Source organism: Carcharodon carcharias, chromosome 14, assembly GCF_017639515.1.
Source record: "Carcharodon carcharias isolate sCarCar2 chromosome 14, sCarCar2.pri, whole genome shotgun sequence".
Lineage (NCBI taxonomy): Eukaryota > Metazoa > Chordata > Chondrichthyes > Lamniformes > Lamnidae > Carcharodon > Carcharodon carcharias.
Genome location: NC_054480.1, coordinates 44,061,815 through 44,083,196, shown reverse-complemented (window position 1 = coordinate 44,083,196; position 21,382 = coordinate 44,061,815).

Genomic DNA, 21,382 nt, shown 5'->3' with positions numbered 1-21,382 from the left:
ATTGACTGACTCCGTTGTGTTTGAAGAGGGCTTTTGATGCACAACAGGAGGCCTTCTGAGATACTGTCAAGACTTCACCAATGCTATTAACATTCATTCTGGAAATCCTTTGAGGACTTCACTTGAAGCGAGAGAGTACTGTGCTACTCTATCTTTTTGGAAACCTTATGGGGAATGTGGAATTGAGGCCACAATCAGATTAGTCATGATCTTATTGAATGGCGGAGCAGACTCGAAGAGCAAATGACCTGCTCCAGCTCCTAAGTCCTATGTTCCTATAATATCGGGAGAAAGGGAATGGTTGGTCAGGGGGATCTTGCTAGGATGTCCTTGGTCTGGAAGAGAAATGGAGGAGGAGATGACGGTGCAGTTATAAATGTGTTCATGAGATGAGAGGTTACCTTTACCACTTGTGTCAAATTATTAAATTTCCATGGAATCAAGCCCACGGGCCAGTGTTCATGGCTAAGACCTCCTTTGTGATCCTATCCCACATCCCATGCATTAATTGTCTTTGTGGCATCCTTCCTCCCATTGGTACAGGGTACCCCTCCATCTTTGTACCTTCGTTAGCAAGATATCCAGCACCACCTCTGAATGTGAGCTTTCTCTCTCAGTCTCTAAGTCATCTTGATATGTGCATTATCTGCCAGCCGGTGCACTCCACATCTGCTGTGGAAATGCAGACATGGGGGCTAGATGCCCAGGAATAATGCTCCTAATCAGTAATGAGTGCTAAACATGTTGTTCTCTATATTAATGCCTCCAGACACATTTAAATCATGGTAAACAGCCACTTACTGCCTGTTTGCACCCTTTCCCCAAAATAACTTCCTAAGAATTAAATGCAATCTTTTATTTAAACACTAGAGTTCTCCCTTCACATGTCGATATCTTGACTATCCCACTGTAAAGTACCTTTTCTAAATTAATGAAGACCATTCTGGCTAGATTTTACCAAGTTATTAACTGTTCAGAATTTATTTGCACCATTGGCAAAAATATCACATTTCACTCATTGTTGAAGTCAACATGATTTAGTTTGTGTGGCATGTGGGTAGCTGGAAGTTAACTGTTTCCCCTCTCCAACTGTCAGGGGGTGCCATAACTTCACTTATTCCCAGTGTTTCCTCCTCTGTGGTCACCAACTGTGTGACCTGAGGAGAGCGCCAGTGGGATCTCTCCCTCTCCCTGTCATTATGTTCTCTCTTCTCTAGTAAGGATGGAAAGAATAGACCTATGAGTGAATGTAATGACCTGTGCTCATCTGATAGACAGAGAGCATTTGGTAAGGGTTACTACTATTAGACCTCCTTCCTGTTCAATTTTCTTTCGTTACTTTAAACATAGACATCAATTGTAACAACTATTGAATCAAACCTTAGTATTTAACAAGTTCATGCTTCATAATCCAACATAAGTACTCAGTGCAATCATACAATATGATTCCTTATTATGATTCTTTAGCATTGAATTTATGATGCACCATAAGAACTCAGGTACCATGCTTCACAATTCCAGACTTACAGCAAACAGTAGTTTACTCAAAGCATTAATAGCAATTCCACCATTGATCTCTACATTACATGCATACTAAAATTAAACTACAATAGATCTAAAGGCACTTAATGCAGACTTGAGGTAACATGGGGCCAAGACGATACAATCATGTTCATCTCAATCTTTCCCAATAATTCTGTTGCCACGCTTATAGGGTCCACCTACGATCTTCAATTGCTTTATTGCTATAACCAGTGACCAAAAAATATGTCACAGACCATCAAGACATGGAAGAGTTCATTCCTTCAGCTTTTAATCCCTTACAAAGCATCCCCAGATGAACTAAAAGCTGGTTAGACGTATCCTGTGCTGATCCCACAAGCAACTCAGACATTGGCCAGAATTTTATCTCTCATGGGCACGCACGCGCCAGACCCGAACGGACATGAGATAGCTCAAGATGACATTGGACGAGCATCCCGACATCATCCGCAAGCGAGCAATCTTCAGGTCAGCTGGCACGTGTGGGTATCAGAGCCACACCTGCCAACAATTAAAGGGCCACTTAAGGCTGATATAAAGGCAATTGATTCCGATTTTACGTGGCCCGTGCGACTTCGTGCTCGTTGCATGAGCAAAACTGGCAGGTGGGCAGCCAATTCTAACGAAACCTCATCCAAGGACGGGATAAAAAGGGTCAGCAGCTTTGCCACTGTGAGTGGTGAGGAGTTTTGGAGATAGTTTGCTGCTGGTTGCTTATTTGAACTTGATAACTTCATCTCTGTTCTGAGCTTCAGTCTTAGCATTTCTAGGTTTCATTTCAGGCCTCATTGGTGTCTCCAAGGCCCCTAGAGTATTTTAAATGTGTGGACCCTTCCAGGTTACCAGTAAACCTGGTAATGGGGATTGTAGTCTCTGCTGGTAGCACCTCCTCCTCATCTGAGGAGGAAGAGGGGGCAGAAGGGAGTGGAGGCCAGGTGTCCCAGTGCCGCTTCCAGGAGAGTGACCTGTGGGAGGAGAGGCGCAGGTACAAGGGGTGCAGGGCCAGCAGATAGTCCAAAGCGGAAAGGGCTGCAGAAGGTGCCACTATCCTGCTGCCAGGGTTTACAGGTGGCGATGCAGCTACCTCAATATGCCCAAGGTGCAAAGCCAAAGGAGGCTCTGCCTCTCCAGGGAGACTGTGACCCCAGTTTGCCATATGATTGAGTCTGAGATCAGCTCCGACTGTTTGGGTGGACACCCCATTCCACTGGCTCTGAAGGTCACAGTGGCCCTTAACTTCTATACCTCCAGCTCTTTCCAGGGCTCAATGGGGGATCTTTGTGGAGTCTCCCAATCAGCTGTCCACAGTTGCATGAAGCTGGTGACAGAAACTCTGTTCAGGTGGGTGATGACATTTATTCATTTCCGTACGGATGAGGCCAGCTAGTCTGAGTGAGCCAGAAGGTTTGCAGTGATTGCTGGGTTCCCCCGCATCCAGGGTGCCATTGACTGCACACATGTGGCCATCAAGGTGCCAGTGGGTCAGCCGGGTTCCTTTGTCAACGGGAAGGGATTACAATCCATGAATGTCCAGTTAGTTTGTGACCACAAGACACAAACTCTGCAAGTTTGTGCAAGGTACCCTGGAAGCTCCCATGTCGCTTACATCTTCATGCACGGTGCCAAGGATGTTCACTGCTCCAGGCTCGACTGGATGGATGGCTGCTGGATGACAAGAGCTATCAGTTGAAAAGGTGGCTTATGATGTCTCTCCACCACCCAAGAATAGAGACAGAGCAGCTTTATAATGGGAGTCATACAGTGATAGAGAGGACCATGGGTCTTCTGAAGATGCGCTTCTAATACCTGGACCATTCAGGGGGAGCACTAGGGGGTGCACTACAATACCCTCCAGAGGGAGTGTCACTTATAGTGGTTGCATGCTGTGCTCTCCACAATCTGGTTCTGGCTCCACAGGCCACAAAGGATGAATCCAGTGGTGAGTCAGAAGAGGAGAATGGTGAAGTAGTGAAGGCAGACCTCTGGATCCTTCAGGGAGGCAGGTACACTGGGGACATCTTGATTCAATGCTCCTTCAGCTAGGCTGCCAAAGATTTGCTAACACGTCATGCCAGCAGTGCCGCCTCCACCCTGGATGTTTGAAATGATTCTTTCCTTTGAACCCATAGTCCACTCAGTGCTTGTGCAATTAAGTTTAGAGCCACAGACATCCAGCATGAGATCCTGGTGTGCCCTGCTCCTACAAAGCATGCGAAGCACACTCAGCAATTAGGACAAAATCAAAATTTATATCATGTTGGCACTCACATCAAATGATCATAATTATATATGGTATTAATGGTCACACCAGTAAACATATTAACAAAACATGGCAGAACAGAAGATCACCTGTGACCTGTCCCTTTTGTGCGCATGGCAGAGGGCACTGCCATCATTCAGAGCACTCTGAGAGGAGCCCACAGAGACGACAAGCAGCTCGTACGTCAATGTGAGGTTGCTCTGGACCTCCCTGCTTGCCATTGATGAACAGGCTTCAACTGGGATATTGGATGCCTCATCCATCTCCAACACTGGCACTGAGCTCCTGTCTGAGGGCTTGCACGTCTGAGTGCAACCCTAGGAAGCCCAATCCTGTCCCTGGAGCTACCTCTCCATGAGAGTCACCACACTTTCAATGGAGGAGGCAGCATGCTCGGTGATGAGGGTTTACACAGTGCTCATGCTCCTCATGGACTCCTCCATAACAAAAAAAATGGCACATATACCCTCATGGATCTCCACCAGATCCTCCCACACATCCCACTGGACACCCATTATCTGCCGCCTAATGGATGACTCCAGAGGCTCATCATCTGCCTTCGATCCAGCATCATCCTAGTCTCCAGCAGTCCTCTGACTGACGACGCCCTGGGCACTCTCTGCCTCTGCCTGCACCTCAAGCAAGGGTGAAGTGCCCTCACCACGATGCACCAACATTCTACCTGATGATCTAATGACCACTGAGGTGCTGGTATCTGCACTGGTTTGGTGAAGAAAGGGGGTGTGACGCAGGTGCATCTAAAGCCCAGTGGTCCTCTGGTGTCAAGGGTGGCTCTTAGGGGCCCTGTGTTTGTGGGCAAGCTGGCAATTCTAGGGGAGAAAAATGACATGTCATTAGTTTAAGTCATCACACTCACCATGCATGCCAGGTACCCTGGTGAGACAATGGAGATCTGCATCATGATGCCATTGTCTTTCAGTGATCAATGGGAACTCCAGGTTTGAGACTACACGAGAATATTTGCAGAATCTGACACTCTCAACTCTGTGCATTGCACTCTTACCTTCGTCAGAGACCCCTGCCTCTCCACCACCGGCAGACTGAGGTGGGTGGCGGCGCTCCAGTTTCTAGGCATCCATCTCATACCTTGTCAGAATGAGGAGGCTTGGGGGGCCTTTGCCTGTCTTAGTTCTTTTGTTGGTGTTATGACTTCTCTTCTCCTGAAATGATAAAAGAACATTGAATTGTCCACTCTCTACTGAAGTGCCATTGCAGCCTGGCAACCTCCCCTTCCCCTGTCCCCCCACCACCCCCCCACCCCGTTCCCCCACCCCCCTCCCCCCTGTCCCCCTTACCCCAGGACACCTTGAAGGACACATCCAAGTCATAGCCCTTGACCCGCAAGGCACTCAGGTCAAGCAGCCAGGGCTCACCCCCTTGGCCGACTCCAGTGTCAGTGACAGTTGGGACTCAGATTCTAACACCAAAGAGCTCCACAAGAGGGCAGCTAGCCCTTAATATTCCTCCACACTAATCCATGCCAACTCAGTACTCACCATTGCCAAGCGCAGCAGATTGTTGAACCTTTTGCGGCACTGCACCAATATGCGCCGCACAGTGTCGTGGCTGCTGCCCTCGGCTGCACCTCGTCCCAGATTTTTTTGGTCAGGTGTGGTGGCCTCCTCCTGCCATCCCTGGGTGCTAGAGTGTCCCGTCTGACACCGATCTCCTCCACAAGGACTGCGAGGCACTCGTCTAAGAATCGGCAGGCTGAGTGCCCACCTGGCTTGGCCTCCCACCTGACACCTCCAGCTGCTGGAGAGACCATTGTTCGAATGGAATAGCTTCCTGGGCAGACTCCAAAGATCCACCCCTGGCAGCCTTCAGGGAGCTGCCTCTGCTGGTTTTAAAGCACCCGCTGGGTCACCATTGGACCCGGCGCTTCACAGGGTCCCGCCCCTGCCCAGCTCTTACCGACCATTGAGAAGATACGTTTCATGCTGGGTGGACCTTAATTGGCCATCCAGCATGAAATTGCTTTTGCAATGTGACTGCAACCGGGAGTGGATTCCACATTTGCTTCTGCTCCACTGACTTGGCACCCACACCAAACGTGAAATTCAGGCTATCGAGATGCATGTGTTGTGTGAACCCACAATCCCACAATTATGAGTGAGAGGAATGAGATTGCGTAAAGATGAGAGTGAGTGGGAGTGCTGAGTGGATTGTTAGAAATATGAGAAAACGCATAGGAAAGGGATGGATGCTCCTGCAAAGTAAGCTGGAGTGAGGAATGAAGTGCAAGAGCAGGTTTGAGGAGGCAGATTGTGGGTGTGAGTTGATGTGTACAGCAGGATTTACGTAATTGTGTCACTGCACTCACCTTTCTTTACCTTAGATTATTAAAGCACTTTCTGTGCTAAATCCAGGACTGCGGCCCACACTTCTGCTGCCAACCTCCTCCATAACCTCCAAACATGCCTCCTTGCTCTCATCTGCAGCTTCCCCATGCACTGCACCCCCCACCCATCCTCACTCCCCATTGCTGGGAAAGAGTATCTCTCTCCTACTCCTCACTTACCCAGTAGCATATTCAGGGGGGCTGCCAGTGAAACCAGGGACAATCTTTTCATCTCTAGACTCCGTTCTGACACTTCAGGCATGAAATTGGGTTCTGCAGCACCAAGGCAAGAAACTGGCATTGCCCACACACCTGGCCACTTTGGACAAGGGTGCTAGTCATTCCTCTCGTTTGACGTTAGTTCCAGGAAACCTTTTGTGCTTATTCGACAAGACCAGTGCTGATTGTTCCCAGCTGGCTAGGCCACCCCCCTCAGCTATCTGAAGGCACAGGCACCAACTTGCAGGTGAGGTGTTTGTGATTTTCTTCTGCTTAGCCTGAGTTTGTGGAAGTGATGTGCTGTATTTTGGAGATCTTCTAAAGAGCTGGACAAAGGATTTTGTGATCAAGGGTGCCTCTTGATCTGCAACTTAACCATCAGATGGAGCAGAGGCTGCAGAGAGGGGAAGCTCTGTAAAGAGGGAAGAGAAGGGCTCACTACAGAAGGCTCTACCCACCAAGGGTTTCTCAGAAACACTTCTCCTGCCTCCACCTATCCCAAAGCAGTGTCGGAGGTGATTCAGGTTCAACAAGGGGCTGGTGACAGAATTGTGGCCACTTCCTACAACCTGGCCTGGAGCCTCACACCAGGGGGAGAAAGGTGCTGCCAGTGGCCGTAAAGGACATGGTGACATTGAACTTTTATGCATCCAGGCCCTTCCAGATGGGAGTGGGAAAAATCTCCAACATATCCCGGAACACCATCCATTGGAGCACCCGGGAGACACCTACAATACATCAAAAGACCTTAATGCAGACTTCAGGTTACATGGGGCCAAGAAGGTCACAAAAGGCCTCTACTTCAGAAGAGGAGAGTACATTGCCTTCCCATTCAGCATATACAAGCAGGGTAAAAAGGCACAAAAACAGAAAATGCTGGAAAAACTCAGCAAGTCTAACAGCAACAATGGAGAGAAAAAAAAAGAGTTAACGTTTTGAGTCCATATGACTCTTCTTCAGAGATAAAGAGAAGTAACAATGTGATGAAATATATACTGTTTAAGGGGGGTGGAGCAGGTGAAGCTGGATAGAAGGCCAGCGATAGGTGGAGGCAAAGGAGAGATTGCTAGAGATGTCATGAACAATAGGACAAAGGGATGTTAATGACAGTGGTAAGGGCTAAAGGAGGTGCTGATGGTGGCATTAATGTCAGAAAGCAGAATGTGATAATAGTAGGACAAGGGTAAGCACACTCCTCCATCACCCCCAACATCTCGTCCCCCTCCCACGGCTCCTTCCCATGCAATCGCAGAAGGTGCAACACCTGCCCCTTTACCTCCTCCCTCCTCACCATCCAAGTGCCCAAACACTTCTTTCAGGTGAAGCAGCACTTCACTTACACCTCCTTCAATTTGGTCTACTGCATTCGCTGCTCCCAATGCGGTCTCCTCTACGCTGGAGAGACCAAACGCAGACTGGGTGACTACTTTGTAGAACACCTTCGGTCTGTCTGAAAGCATGATCTTGACCTTCCTGTCACTTGCCATTTCAACACCCCATCCTGCTCTCAAGCCCACATGTCCATCCTCGGCCTGCTGCAACGTTCCAGGGGTGTTAGGTTTGAGGTGCAAATGAATAGGTTAGATCTAACATTCGCATTTTTAGATAAGCGGAAAGTTTGTTTGAATATCAAAGGGGAGTTAGAGGTAATAAGAAACATGTTTGCATCTTCAGGAGTTCCCTAGGTAAAAAAAGCTGGGATATTGTATTTTATTGGCCTGAAAGGAAAGACAAGATGGAAACATGAAAGATATTTGGAATGATTTGAGCTTCAAAGACATGTGAGAACAATGGAGCCTGGGTTGAAAGGGAAAAAAAGGTATTTTAGTGCTGGGATGATGAGCTGGAGCTGTGAGATGTAGCATTAGGAACTACAGCTGGAGCTGTGGCTGAGAGAGGCTGCAGTTTGAATCAACCATCCAGTCAAGCCAGAAAAGTCTTGGGCTGCAAAAAACACTTTTATTCTGAAGTTTGGATTTTCACAGCAGAGTGGAAGACAGTTACAGGTCATGTGGTATGCCTTTATTAAAGCTACAGTAGTTTGCCTTGGGTAAATACAATGGACAATCAAGCTGAATATAGAAGGACCAAAGGAGAAGTGAAAGAATTAATCAGAAAAGCAAGGAGGGAGCATGAAAAGAGACTAGCACCTAACATAAAAGGGAATCCCAAGGTCTTCTATAAGCATGTAAATAATAAAAGGGCGGTAAAAGGAAAGGTAGAGCCAATTAAGGATAAAATAATCGACATGCATGTGGAGGCAGGAGAAGTAGTGAAAGTATTAGATGAGTACTTTGCATCTGTCTCTACAAAGGAAGAGGATGTTACCCCAGGCTGGAGAGTGGTGATAACTGGTACACTTGACGAATTTACAAAGGAGGAGGTATCAGAAAGGCTATCTTTACTTAAAATTGATAAGATGCCAGGACCGGATGAGGTGCATGTGAGGATACTGAGGGAGACGAGAGTGGACATTTCAGAGGCACTAGTGATAATCTCCCAGTCTTCCTTAAACACTCCGGGTGGTGCCGGAGGATTGGAGAATTGTGAATGTTACACCTTTGTTCAAAATGGAATGTAAGGATAAAGCTGGCAACTACAGACCAGTCAGTTTGACTTCAGTGGTAGGGAAGCTTATGGAAACTATGTCCTGGGACAAAATCAGTAGTCACTTAGACAGGTGCGGGATAATTAAGGAAAGCCAGCATGGATTCTTTAAGGGAAAATCATGTTTAACTAACTTGCTGGAATTTTTTGAGGAGGTAACAGAGAAGGCTAATAAGGCCAATGTTGTTAATGTGGTGTATATGGATTTTCAAAAGGCATTTGATACAGTGTTACACAACAGACCTGTGAGCAAAATTCTAGGTCATAGAATAAAAGGGGACTTGGATAGGCACTTGGATAAGAAATTGGCTGAGTGACAGGAAACAGAGAGTAGTGATAAATGGTTGTTTTTTCAGATTGGAGGATGGTTTGTGATGGAGTTCCCCATGGGTCAGTTTTGGGACCCTTGCTCTTCTTGGTTTATATGAATGACCTAGACTGTGGTGTGCAGGGCATGATTTCAAAATTTGTGGGTGATACAAAGATTGGAAGCATTGTCGACTGTTACGAGGATAGTCTTGAACTTCAAAACGACAAAGGCATATTGGTCGATTGGGCAGACAAATAGCAGATAAAGTTCAATGCAGAAAAGTGTGAGGTGATTCATTTTGGCAGGAGGAATATGGAGTCAGTATAAAATAAAGGAAGAAACTCTAAAGGAGGTGCAGGAACAAAGACCTCGGTGTATATATTGATAAATCATTGAAAGTGGCAGGGTATGTTGAGAGAGCAGTTAATAAAGCATATGGTATCCTAGGTTTTATTAATAGGGGCATTGAGTACAAGAGTAAGGAGGTCATGTTAAACTTGTACAAGAAACTAGTTAGGCCTCATCTGGAGTACTGTGTCCAGCTCTGGGCACCATATTTGAGGAAGGATGTGAAAGCATTGGAGAGAGTGCTGAGGAGATTCATGAGAATGATTCCAGGGATAAACAACTTTAACTATGAGGATAGATTGGAGAGATTAGGTCTGTTTTCCTTGGAGAAAAGAAGGTTGAGAGGAGACTTGATAAAGGTATTTAAGACCCTGAGGAGTAAGGACAGGGTAAATATGAGACACTTTTCCCACTCAAGAGTGCCTCAAGAACAAGAGGGCACAGATTCAAAATAAAGGGCAACCTTTCACCCAGAAAGTGGTCGGAGTCTGAAACGGACTTCCTGAAAGGGTTGTGGAGGCAGGTTTGATCAAGGTATTCAAAAGAGAATTGGATTGCTTTGAAAAAAAGAATGTGCAAGGTTATGGAGATAAGGCAGGGGAGTGGGATTAGGTGGGTCTGGCCAAGCAGATAGCTTTTTTGGGGAATGTTTTGTAAGACTAAGTTTAACCCTGTATTTGTAATCTTGTTTAAGTTTTCTTTTATTCTTGCTAATAAAACTTTTATGTTTAATTTTTAAAACATGTTCCTACTGCTGAGATCAGTCCCCTTCTCGTCTTCAGGACAATCGTTTCCAAAAAAAGGATATGGCACGTAGGCCAAGTTTCCCTCTGGGATTTGGTTTGCGCAGCAATTAACATTGGCTGCCATCATAACAATGTGCGACTATGCCAATAACACCATCCAGGCAGCAGTCATATTGCATTCATCCTGTACTAGTTAGCGGTATCTACTGTCTTTGGACTTCTATGGACAAACAGAGGCTGCATCCTCAGGGACAAAGGCTGCTGACTGCCCCTTCCACCACCCGACCACACAAACACAGCAGGCATATAATAAGAGCCATAAAAAAACATTGTGGAGCAGACAATTGCCTGTCTTTACTGCCCTACAGTAACGCCGCAGCAGGTTTCAAAATTTGTGATGAATTGCTGCATCCTCCATAACATTGCCACCACGAAGGCACATATACTGCTTGTAGGAGTCCAACAAGGGGAAAAGGGGGAGGAGGAGACAGGGCGGACAGTAATGAGATGTCAAAATAGGAGTTAAAATGTTTGGGGGTAGATGGTGTACCATTAAAATCCTCCAGTCCCGCTCCTTTTATTCATGGCCATACAAATTGAGGTCCTACGATGTCATTAGGAGTCCCATGGCATTTTAACTGAAAGGGGCATCTGTTGCAGCAGTTCCATCAATGACTCCAGATGGACTGTCAGAGCTTGTCTTCAGACATTCCATTTTCCATAAAACTGCTTCCTCTGACCATTATAGATCCATTATTTTTTTTATTCATTCACAGAATGTGGGCTTCACTGACATTCCCTACCGTCATATCCAACTGAGATGCTCCATCACAGCATTCCTTACTCTGCCCTCCAATAAAGCAGGCCACCCACTAAAACCTTCTCATTAACATCTTTATCCAGCAATACACCCAATTATACAAACAGAAATGAACTATTTAAACTTATGCAATTCCTTAGGGTCTGTCTTATGGATGTCTTTGCTTGGTGCAGTGCTCCTATGTAGTGCTTCCCTCTGTTGCAGCATAGCTGGTGTAAGGCTGCTGATATTCACTGGGAAAAAAACTATAGATGGCCCTGCAGAATGCAATCCAGTGACTCTGAGCCTTGAGAGCTGCGACTTCAGCTGCACCACCTTGGCTGCCATGAATTAGATAGGAAATGTGGAAGTAAAATGATTCTGAGCTGATTGAGTTAAAAAGCCACTGACAGATATGCTGAACTTATCTCTGCATTTCGCACATACTATCAGACACACCTCTCTGTTCCCATCATTAGACAAACTTAAATTGGCGCCAAAGAGTCTACAACTGGTTGGTATTCTTTGGGATTAATATAGAAGATCTTTTATCTTAATCATGCCATGTACTCAATTTGTCCTGCGGCAAAAAATCAAAGTAGGTTTGGAGGTGGATACAATCCTCCAGTGATTCATCTGCCTACATTTCAATCTTGATATGCCCTCCAGTACTTTTCAATTTTAATAATGCAATAGAGCAGAAAAAAATTTGTCTGTTTGGATTAGCAGATTTACCGACAGTAATAGATTAAAAACCTATATTAGTACTGGGGAAGGGATCATTCAAAAGATGATCAAAATAATCAATTCAGCTTTCTGACAAATCAATGTTGGTTTTATTGTTATCTCTTTTACTCAGTAGGTCCAATTGTAAAGTTGCTGTGACGTCAGTTTGTGCTTCTATGAAGCTGTTTCTAAATGCTGCTTTTGTCTATCACTTAAAGGGTTGCCAACCTTTTTGGACTCTCCAGGGGCCTCATGAAATGGGGCATGGATCTCCTGTGCTGCACGTTAAATTTCTCAATCCATCAGCAGCAGCAACCTCCCCCAACCCAACTCAGCAGAGGGAGGGGAATTCAGGAGTCAGCTGGGTGGGTGGCGAGAGTGGGGAGCAGTAATGCTGTGAGTGAAAGCAGCATCATAAAAATCACAGCCAGTAAAAGGGTGAATGAAAGCTGAGGATTTTACTGTAGGCAAACGGTGTTAATTCTATATTAATTATCTTTAATTGTATGCAGGTGGTGACCATTAACTAGGGATTCAGTTGAGCCCCTAAAAATAGATACAGACCAAAACTTGGTTATTTGTGTTAGGAGGTATATGCTTTTAATGTGTAATTCTGTAAGTATATATAAAAGCGTGTGACGATTGGTTCCACTTCTATCTTTCACCAACTGCTTTTCTGGAGTTGAGCATGCTGGAGAGAATGATTGTCAAAAGGTGATGTTTGGAAACTGAGAGAAAAAATGTCAGACAGTAAGCTACAATCTGAATAGCCATTGTAAAAAATGGCAAAAAGCAAGTGTAAATTGTTGGGGTACGTTTACCCTCCAATTCTCTCTGATTCAGAACCATAGAGGAAGAATGAAATGGTTTATGTGAACATGAGTTTTATCTCTACCAAAAAGGGAAAAAGGCATGGTCTTGGCATTGTCACTTCCAAATTGAAGTGAAGTGCTTTGTGAGCTGGATACCTATCAGTTGGACGATGATGAAAGTTTAGACCTTCTGTTAGAATATTTGGATGAAATCTACAAGAAAGATGATATTTTAAATGCCTATGAGGCATGTTCAGACTTTGATTAATGGCCATTGATAGGTTTCAGAAAACAGATGGCCATTCCATGGAGGATTATATCATGGACTTTAATAGATTGTATAAAAGATTCATAAAATTCACCTTGAGGATCCCTGGATCAGTGCTAGCATTTAAAATTCTGGATTGTGCTAACGTAGCTCATATGGACAGGCTCCCTGATCTAACTGGTATCATTTTTTGGAGGGGGAGACCATGATGGATGGGATGTCTGCCACCTTGAAAGAAATCTTGGGGGCAGGAAATTTCTAAATGTTGCTTTTGTCCAATCCTTTTGGACTCTCCTCAAGCCTTGCAAAGTTGGGATGGATCTCCTGCACTGCACTTTAAATTTCCCACCCCATCAGCAGCAGATAGAGGTGTTCAAAATCATTAGGGGGCTGGACAGAGTAGATAGGGAGAAACTGGTCCTGCTCATAAAAGAATCGAGAATGAGAAGGCACAGATTTAAAGTGATTTGCAAAAGAAGCAAATGCGATGTGAGAAAATACTTTTTCATACAGCGAGTGGTTCAAATCTGGAATGCACTGCCTGGAAGTATGGTGGAGGCAGGTTCAATCAAGGCATTCAAGAGGGTATTAGATGATTATTTAAATAGAAACAATGTGTAGGGTTACAGGGAAAAGGCAGGAGATTGGCACCGAGTCAAAAGGCTCATTCAGAGAGCCAGTGCAGACATGATGGGCTGAGTGGCCTCCTTCTGCACCATAACAATTCTGTGATCCTGTGAATATGTTAGTTGCTGACTCAGTTAACTGTGCAGTGCTAGATAGAGCTTGCACTTCAAAAGTATGTGGAACAGATTAGTTCAAGTGCTACCTTCAATCAGTAAGTAGTGAAAATTGATGCAAGATTAAGGAATAGTATTACTTGCTTCAGGTTTTGTGATGACAACACTTTGAGGCCACTAAAGAGAGTTGTAATTCCATTTAAAATAGCTGGAGTAAGCAATTTTATAAGAACTGACGCCTAAGCCTTTTATGAAAAAGGCACAAATCAAACTTGACAAGGGGCATGATAAGGCAATTATTTTTGGAAACTCACTGGGTCTGAAGTTTACGTAGCCAGGACATCATTGTATCCCCTTAACAAAACCTGATGTTTATCATCAGAATGTTAGACAAGTGTTAATGCCATCTGGTGATAAGAGAAAGAGAGGGAAAGCAAACTGTCTTAAAGTTACACAGAGAATTTGCTCAGCCTGGTTGTCAAAGGTTTGAAAATCCTACTAAAAGATACTGGTGTAGTTGGTGAAGAGTATACAAGACTAATAGGAGAGATTTGGGAAAAATGTGAAATCTGTAAAAAGTATTGGAGGATGCCGCCATTTGGCACATGACTTTAATGAGGTAGTTGCCATAGACCTAAAGGTATGGGACAAAGACAGGAATATTTTCATTCTGTATTTTGTCAACATTATGACCAAATTTTAGTCTTTCTACAATAAATCATAGCCTTTATAAATGGAAGCATAGGTCAGAATTTTATGGGGAGGCAGTGAGCTTACTCCCCCAGCTGAAAAGCTGGGGCTGAGCTCACCTCCATTTGGCTGGGTCGCCTACAGTGAGCTAATGGCCATATACTCAGGGTGAGACTTCTGCCTCCATCTGGGAGGAAATTCTGCCTCAGTGAGCTGACAGTCAATCAAATGGCTGACAGCCCCCTAGACCCAGCTGCGACATGGGAGCAGTGGCCACTGCTGGGACTACAGGCAGTCCCCCATGCCCAGGAGCCATGGAGCTGCATACCTAAGTGAGTTCAGGGTTTCTCCAGAGTCAGGTTGGCAGGCCCTGCTGAGGTGGTTGCAGTGGTGGGTTCAAAAGGACAGATGGTGCCCAAAAAGGAGGGACATCCCTCAGTCGCAAAAAGGCCACTTCACCAAGTGGCATGGATAAGTCCTACAAGTAAAGTACCAGCTGTTGTGAGAGGAGGCCCTTCAGTGGCCATTAATTGGCCACTTCAGAGCCTCAAGTAGCCCAAGAGTGGGCAGACCACCTGATGCATTCCCCACTGCTGTTAAGGTACCAGTAGAGGTGGTAGGTGACGGGCACTGCACTGTTGCCATGACAACCGATATTATGTCCCCTTGCCTCCCAATCTGCTGCTGGGGTGGGGTTGGAGGGGGGCGTAAAATTAGGCCCATGGAGGTAGACACTGACTAGGACATAGTTTAAAAAGAAATGACATAGATATTTGTGAAGGAGAATATGAAAGGTTAGGGGGAGGGGGAATGGGTTTACAGGAGAGAGCATCAAAACGGGCACCAGGGACGGAATGACCTCCTCTAGTGCTTAATTTCTATCTTTCCATGAAAAACCCACTTTATCAAGCCCAAGCCCAGGAAATGATTTGGAAATGTTGGTGCTGAGCTGAGTTTAGAATGATAACCTTGTGATAAATGCCCTAAATATTGAACCCGCTGAGCAATGTGCAATTTCTTGGTTTGGTTTGTGTAACATTGACATTTATGTGAATAAAATCTGTTACACTATTTGATACTGGTTCATTTCCCTCACTCTGCTGCACCACTGACCTCAATTGCAACTCTGTGGGGATATAGGGGATATATTGAGTGGAAACAAAGGGATGGAATAGAAATTAGCCAGAAACTCAGCAAGTGCTCTCATGCACCTCCAGGCGGTCAGTTCAAGGAGGCATTAGCAGAGACCCGAGAACATTTCATCCACCTTCTCTCTCTCTCTCTCTCTCTCTCAAGTACAATTGATTCATAGACTGGGAAGATCCCAGGAGAAAAGAGAGGAAATAATGGTGGTTTCACCCTAACTTTTAAGTATCAAATATTCAAGATCTGTACCCACAAGTCATTCACTTTGTTGTACTTGGAAAGATTTCCCCAAGAATATCTGTAGAGTCACTTTTTCCAACAACTAAGCAAGAGATATTTCATGCCAGTTAATTCTGGATTTTTGGAAATGTTTTGATTTTGATTTTGTTGCCAAGTTGTACTTTAATATGGAAAATATTAAAAGATTGTTGAGGTGGAAGAGATAGTATAGTTTATTGAGATCTGAAATTCCTCTTGTCCCTCTATTTTTTCAATCAACACCTTGTCTCCTTCCAAGCAGTAAAAGGTTTCTTAAAGTAAATAACAACTGACCCAACCCCTTCATAGGTTTGAGGTATCAGCATAGTGGGCTTCAGATGACATGTACTTTTCTTTATTGGTCATTTACCAAAGAAAAGGCTCATCACTAGCCTTTCAACTTTTTCTTCCACAATGTCTGAGGCACTTGCATTCCTCCTCAGTACTGATGAGTAGTCTAGATTAATTGCTCAAATCTCCAGAGTAGAACTTGTACCCACAACCTTCCAGCTTAGGGTTGAGAGTTCTACCACTGAGCCAAGGCTGACATCCTTCATGTGCTTGACAAAGATATAGGAAACAAATACTGAAATAATCCAATCTAAAAAAACACTAATTAAAAATTATTGTATATATACATTTATACCCAATTTTACTATAAGAATTTTTTGTCAAAAAGCTGATGTTTTAACCATTGAATATGATTGTTGATAACCTAGACTTGGGTGTGCAAGGCACAATTTCAAAATTTGCAAATGACACAATACCTGGAAGTATTGTGAACTCTGTGGCGGATAGTAATACACTGCAAGGGGCCTAGAGAGGCTGGTGGAATGGGGAGACACATGGCAGATGAAATTTAATGCAGAAAGTGATACATTTTGGTAGGAAGAATAAGGAGAGGCAATATAAATTAAAGCATACAATGCTAAAGGGGTTGCAGGAGGAGAGGTACCTGGAAGTGTATTGCACAAACCGTTGAAAGTGACAGGGTCAGAAAGTGGTTAATAAGGCACATGGGATCCTGGACTTTACAATTAGAGGCATAGGGTACAAAAAAGCATGGAAGCTAAAGTGAACCTCATAAAACGCAAGTTCAGCCTCAACAGGGGTTTTGTGTACAATTCTTGGCACCACACTTTAGGGTGGATGTGAAGGCACTGGAGACAGTATAGACAAGATTTACAAAAATGGTTCTGGGGATGAGAGGTTTCAGCTACATGGATAGATCAGCGAAGCTGGGACTCAAAGAGAAAGTTGAGTGGAAATTTGATAGAAATGCTCAAAATCATGAGGGGCCTGGACAGAATAGATAGGGGGAAACTGTTCCCTTTGGCAGAAGGATGGAGAACCAGAAGACACCACTTTAAAGTGGGCCATAGGCACATTGAAAGCATGAACTAAGGGAATGCAAAATGGTGATTGACTGCAGCATGCAGCATGACACGATGAATCTGGACACCTTTGCAGAGTACTGCAGGACTCATCTAGCAGAAGCATTGGTTGAAATTTTACCTCATTCAAGAGCTATTCTCTTGCATGGAGTTAAAATTGGATCCACTGTTTCAGTATGCCTCTGGTTTGCTCTGTCACATTTCATATGGCAGCATGGCTTTTACTGTATGCATGTTACACATGTGTGCTTAAGTTGTGCATTGCAGTCATCTGCCATGTGGCCAGTGGATAGTCCTTGTCCAGTAGCCACCCTGTGGTTTGCCATGTTGGTTTAATTGTGGTTGGCACAGTGGACTACCACAGAATTAAAGCATCATGGAAGACTGGACATTGACCTGCATGATTCTATACAAATGGCTACACCAATGAGTAGACTGCATCAGCGACCTCTCTTATGCAGCAGTAAATGGCAAATTGTGAACTACTGGAAACATCTTCAGTTCCAGCCTGGAAGGAGCCAGATGCATGAAAGTTTATCATTGTTGTTTCTTATTGGGCTTCAAGAAGGACAATTTCTCCCTGAACATCCTAGATGGACATGACCTCCTGTTGAAAGCCCTTTCTCCCTCCTTCTGCTTCCAGCAGTTTGTCCCGCTCTGCATACTCTCTGTTTACTCTTCAAGTCATGCTGCTTTTCAAGGGGGATACCTACTGGTGCACTCACGTCTGGGAGAGACCAGTTTGCGCTGAAGCCTTGAAGTCACCAAGGACTCCTTCAGCACCTGCCACATTACTCCCTGCAGACAATTGCAACTTTAAACAACCATGGGAATCACCAAACATTTGTGGCATCAAAGCAACAGCCAGAAGAAGTCAACTAATAACTAACCTGTTTGCAGTTTCTGATTCCTATAAATAGCACTGGTAGGGAAGTTGTGGGGATTGGTGGGGGAGGTGCGGGTGGTAGGTGGTGTGGGTGGTAGGTGGTGTAGCATAGGGTGGGGGGCCTTCTTGCTGCGGAACACATGTCCAATTGTGAAATGTTAAGAGAGGGTATTAACTGGAACATTGACCTCCAAAATGGCATGGATGGCATCAAATCAGTACAGCACATGATCTGCCCACTTTGTATAGCTCCAGCAGCTGTTTACAGTGCACAGCCATCATTATGGCATCCGGCATAACTCGCTCGAAAGTTACATGTATGCCATGGATACCATTCTGCTCCCCAATAGGCATTCGATAGCACGCAAACAATGGGCATTACTGATTATGTGTTGACTGTATTTATTTCAATTCTAGCTGCAAAGTGCTGTGGAGGCATTGCCATCTGCTGGCAAAATTTTACCATCCAGTTTTAGGTGCACAAGCTTTCGATAGGTTACCAATTGTCACATTCTGTAGATGTGTCCAAACAGTGCCAAGAAGTGTGTTGAAAGATGATGAGCAGAATTTTTTTTTAACAAAGGTCTTACCTGAATTAACTTTTCATTCATAATTTGAACTTTAATCAGGAGAAGTAGATTTCCAGAGGAAGAAAAAAAGTAGGTACAATTCAGGAGCAAACCGGTGGGGTAAAATGTGATTATGTCACGTATAAAACAGCGCCAGGTATACAATGGGTTCTAATGACTAAAAATACTTGTCAGTGATGCCTTGAACCCAACAGCTCCCACATAGATAAAATAGAAAGGTTAAAACTATTATATACCTGCAATTTTCTCCACAGCAAATTCCTGATTTCTTATCTGTTCTTGAAAGCCAAGTGAAGATTGGGAATATGCCATGAAGAAAATTATGTATGGGAACACCATGGCTACTTGTGTGCTGTGCATTAACATTGTGCCACCGACTGTCTAAAGACTTGAAGTAGTTTCATGCTAGTCTATGAAAGCCTCGAGTATCATGGTGACCAACACTTAGAGGGGTCCTCAGTGATTGCTGTAAAGCACATCAAAGCACAAGCACAACTGATCACTTATTAACATAGACTTAACATTGACTATCTTTATCAACTGTGCCTTAATTCCTTTTCCCCATCTCTGTCCAGAACATAAGAGATCTCTTTGCTCGAACATGACTATGTAAATGATGATCACCTGACTGAACAAGGTATCATAAAATAAGTGCAAGCTTTCTTGCATAATTCTAATTTCTGCGAATAACATATTACAACATAAGGAGATATTCTCCTGTAACACTACATACCTCAAGAGTGGAACAGAGGCACCCTCTCATAACTTTTACAGGTATACCACATTTACATTCTCATTCTCATCTATATTTTTGTGACTATCAAAAATGCTATTAAATTCCTCTGATATCACTTCCTTTTGTACAAATATACTGATTCTTATGTCTTCTTAACTGTTCTACTACCATGTCCTTGATATTTTTTCTAGAATTCCACTAATAGTGAGACTAACTAGGTAACAGTTATCCTAATCCCCTATCTCCCTTTGTACATCAAGGGGGTACAGTCCTTGGATACTAGCCCATCTCTATTGAGCCCCTAAGCATTTCTCCCAATGGTACTGTTCACAGAACCTTGACTTCCCTAGAGTTTCTGACATGAATCCCATTTGGCTCAGGTATTTTATTTCGGAATACAGAATATTATTCAGAATGGCAGAGTATTATTTAAATGGTGTTAGATGGAGAAATGTTGATGTACAAAGGGACCTGGGTGTCCTTATAAACCAATCACTGAAAGCAAGCGTGCAGATACAGAAAGCAGCTGAGAAGGCAAATGGTATGTTGGCCTTCATTGCAAGAGCACTTGAATACAGGGGCAAGGATGTCTTACTGTAGCTATACAGAGTGTTGGTGAGGCCACACCTGGAGTACTGTGTGCAGTTTTGGTCTCCTTACCTAAGAAAGGATATACTTACCATAGAGGGAGTGCAGCAATCGTTTATCAGACTGATTCCTGGGATGGCACGATTGTTGCATGAGGAGAGGTTGGGCCAACTAGGCTTGTATTCACGGGAGTTTAGAAGAATGAAAGGGGATCTTATTGAAACGTATAAAATTCTGACAGGGCTGGACAGACTGGATGCAGGGATGATGTTTCCTCTGGCTGGAGGGTCTAGAACAAAGGGTTACAGTCTCAGGGGTTTTTAGGACTGAGATGAGGAGACACATCTTCACTCAGAGGGTGGCGAACCTGTGGAATTCTCTACTACAAAGGGCTGTGGAGGCCAAATCACTGAATATGTTTAAGAAGGAAATCGATAGATTTCTAGACTCTAAAGGCATCAAGGGGTATGGGGAGAGAGTGGGAGTTTGACATTGAGATAAAGGATCAGCCATGATCATATTGATTGGCAGAGCAGGCTTGAAGAGCTGAATGACCTACTCCTGCTTCTATTTTCTATGTTTCTATTGGCAGACCCAGCGACCTGTTTTAAAAAGTTGCTGCAGCCTTTCAAAGGCTGTGAATCATGGGCCAGTGGGAGGGCTTCCCAGAGACGCTGCTGGTGAGGCCAGGCAGGAGGGTAGGGTAGGGGGACATTGTGCCCCATGTTTTTTGGATGATTGCCTTGCTACTCTCCTTGAGGAGGTGGCAGCACGGTGGGAGGTGCTCGTACCCTAGGATGGGAGGAGGAGGCCCCCCCACATGACCAAACGTGCCTGGCAGGAAGTGGCGGAGGTGGTGAGCTCCTGCGACATGGTGCGGTGCACCTGGATCCAGTGTCACAAGCACTTCAACAACCTGTTGCGCTCAGGGAGGGTGAGTACCATGTTGGCACTGGTCACTTAACCCAGCAGGTAGGCTTTCCCCCCTGGTGCCCCCCCTCCGCTAAGTCTTAGTATAGTGACTGCATTGAATCATTGATGGTATGTCCTTCGCTAGGCGGGCCAGCAGATATTACCCATGCTGAGGTCACCCTGAGAGGGTGGTGAAGAGATGGGTTCTGCCCCCGCAGCATGTGGTACACTGTGACCCACATTAATGTTTTGGGGACAACCTGGAGGAGCTGCACCTAGGCGCAGTGCTGGAGCTCCAGGGCATGTCAAAATCAGGGTGATGTCATGCTGGGAGGGGAGCTTCAAGGTGGCGTGGCACCGATCGATCTGCTGCCCTCTGTGCTCCACATGCTTGTGCCTCCTTGCTTTGGAAGGTTAGACTGTGTGATGCCTAATGTGATGTA